Source organism: Trichosurus vulpecula, chromosome 6, assembly GCF_011100635.1.
Source record: "Trichosurus vulpecula isolate mTriVul1 chromosome 6, mTriVul1.pri, whole genome shotgun sequence".
Classification (NCBI taxonomy): Eukaryota; Metazoa; Chordata; class Mammalia; order Diprotodontia; family Phalangeridae; genus Trichosurus; species Trichosurus vulpecula.
In genome coordinates, this window is record NC_050578.1 from 265,920,179 (window position 1) to 265,922,837 (window position 2,659).

Sequence of the window (2,659 nt, forward strand, 5' to 3'; positions counted from 1 at the left end):
GAAATAAATTAGGGGCTCTTCTGCTCAATTCCCAATTACATAAATGTGAGCAATTATTATTAATTTAGGAAGTTAGAGCCTGAAGGGACTTGAGAACACAGAATGTTAGAGGTGGAAGGGAGCTTAGAGACCACTTCATCCAATCCCTGCAGTCATAACATGCAAAAAGGTTACATCATTTGCCATAGGTACACAGTGAATCAGTGGTAGGTTCAGATCTTCTGCTTCCCAAGCCATCGTCATTTCCATTTTTTATTTGTAGTCTTCAATATAGATACTCTTTGAATGGAGGAGGGTCTAGTGTGTCTGTGCATCTTGTACCTTGCTTTTTCATGCTTGGAATAACCCAAATTCTTTGCCTTCACTGGTTACTTAGGGTGACTCCCACCACTGTTCTCCAGGATGTAGATATCTGCAAGGATGTACCTCTCATGCTATCTTACCCCCTGCAAATAATGGGCATAAAGTTCAAGTCAACCTTGCCCAGTTCTCTGTTAGCATAGAGCCAAGTGATTTCCAGAAGGAACAAGTCTTCTCTGTAATCTTCTCATGGCTGACTTCATCTCCTGGTTTCTCAGGGTATAAATCAGGGGGTTCAAGAGAGGGGAGATGAAAGTGAATGTGACAGAGATGACTCGGTCACAGGGAAAGGCAGTGAATGGCCTAGAATACACATAGATGCAGGGCACAAAATGCAGGGTGACCACAGTGATGTGAGAGGAGCAGGTGGAGATGGCTTTCCTCTTGCCCTCTCCTGTGTGAGACCTCACCATCACTATGATGACTATATAGGACACAATGAGTAGAAAGAACCAAAGTATGGCTAGGAACCCATTGTTGGAGATCATAAGGAGCTCCAGAACAAAGGTATCAGTGTTGGCGAGTTTGAGGACTTGGGGGATATCACAGTAGAAACTATCAATGATATTGGACCCAGAGAAAGGGAGTGGGAGCAACAGAGAGATCTGTACAATGGAATGTATGAAGCCCCCCACCCAAGAGGCTGCAAAGAGCCCAAGACATCTTCCTTCATTCATGAGGGTCACATAGTGAAGGGGCTTTGAGATGGCCAAATAACGATCAAAAGCCATTACAGAAAGAGAAAAAATATCAACTGCACCAAGGACGTGGAAGAAAAACATCTGTGTAATACAGCCATTGAAAGAAATTGTCTTTCTCTTAGCTAAAAGATCTAGCAAAACCTTTGGAGCAGTGATGGAGGAGAAACAAATGTCTACAATAGATAGATTTCAGAGCAGGAAGTACATAGGTATGTGAAGGCGAGGTTCACAGGTCACAGTGAGCATGATAAGAAGATTTCCTAGCAGAGTTGTTACATATACCAGGAATAATAGAAGAAATAAGATGATGCTCAGCCTTGGAGACTGGGTAAACCCCACAAAAACAAATTCCTTCACCCTGGTGTGATTTCCCATCTCTAGTGGCTCATTTGTCCTCTTTTTTGGCCACCTGTAGAAAAAGAATTAAATGATAAAGAATACACACATTTACTCAGATATCTCCTTTCTTCACTTACACATACCATCTGCTACTTTTCCTCCTATTTGTGTGCTGCTGAATGAAGCTTGAGAAAATTACAAAATAATACTGACTGGGCCCACCATAAATTTATATGACACAATCTGAATTAGATGCTCATGGATGCAAAACAGTTCTTTAAAAACCTCCCTAAATGATTCACTATCCTCCCAACCACATTCACTTTCATAAATCTTTACAAATCTCAAACCTCTAATAGCTTTCCTCCCCCACCCTCTCCGTTGAGAACCTTGCCTCGTATTTCTGCATCAAGAGCTTTTTCTTCTTCCCTATCCCTCATTCTACATCACTCAGATGCCTCCTTAAGCCTTATCTCACATAATGAAGTGGTGCTTCCCTTGACAGGGCAGATCCTTCTATGTGCTCAAGTAAGCCCTTCCACCATGACTTATCCAGCAAATTATCCTCTCTATCATCCCCACTCTCACTTATCTTTACTCTCTCCATCTACTGGAGCCCAGTATTAACTGGCTACTTTCCTAGTGCCTAAAAATGTGATGAGAAGATTTCCCAGTACAGTTGTTACATACATGTCTCCATCATTCTGAGAAAATCCTCACTTGCTTCAGCCGCCCTGCTGTATGGTATCCTGTATCTCTCCTTCTTTTTTTTGGATAAACTCATTGAGAAGGCAATCTACAATAGGGTTTTCACTTGTTTTCCTCATGTTTCCTTCTTAACTCTCTACAGACTGGCTTCCAACCTCATTCCACTGAAGCTGCTCTTTTCAAAGTTGCCAGTGATCTCTTAATTGCCAAACCTGCTGGCCTTTTATCAGCCCTCACTCTTCTTTACTTCTCTGCAGCCTTTGATACTGTCAATTACTGTCTTCTTGTTACTATGTTTTCTTAGTTTTTTGTGATGCTGCTCTCTCCTGATCCTCCTCCTACCTGATTGCTACTTCTCATTCTCCTTTGTTGGATCTTCATCTGTGTATTGCCCACTAATCATGGGTTTCCCTTAAGTCTCAGTCTTGGGCCTTTTTCTTATTTCTCTAGACATAGTCTAGAGGTGATTTGGTGATTTCATCGTTTGATTGGTGATTTTATTAGCTTCCATGAATTCACTAACCATCTTTCTGCAGATCATTCACAGATTT

At 41.6% G+C, this 2,659-nt stretch overlaps 1 pseudogene; it reads right to left on the reverse strand.

The window, feature by feature from the left end:
- Positions 1-494: 494 nt before the first annotated feature.
- Positions 495-1,436, reverse strand: LOC118855115 (annotated as a pseudogene).
- Between the last annotated feature and the right edge of the window lie 1,223 nt (positions 1,437-2,659).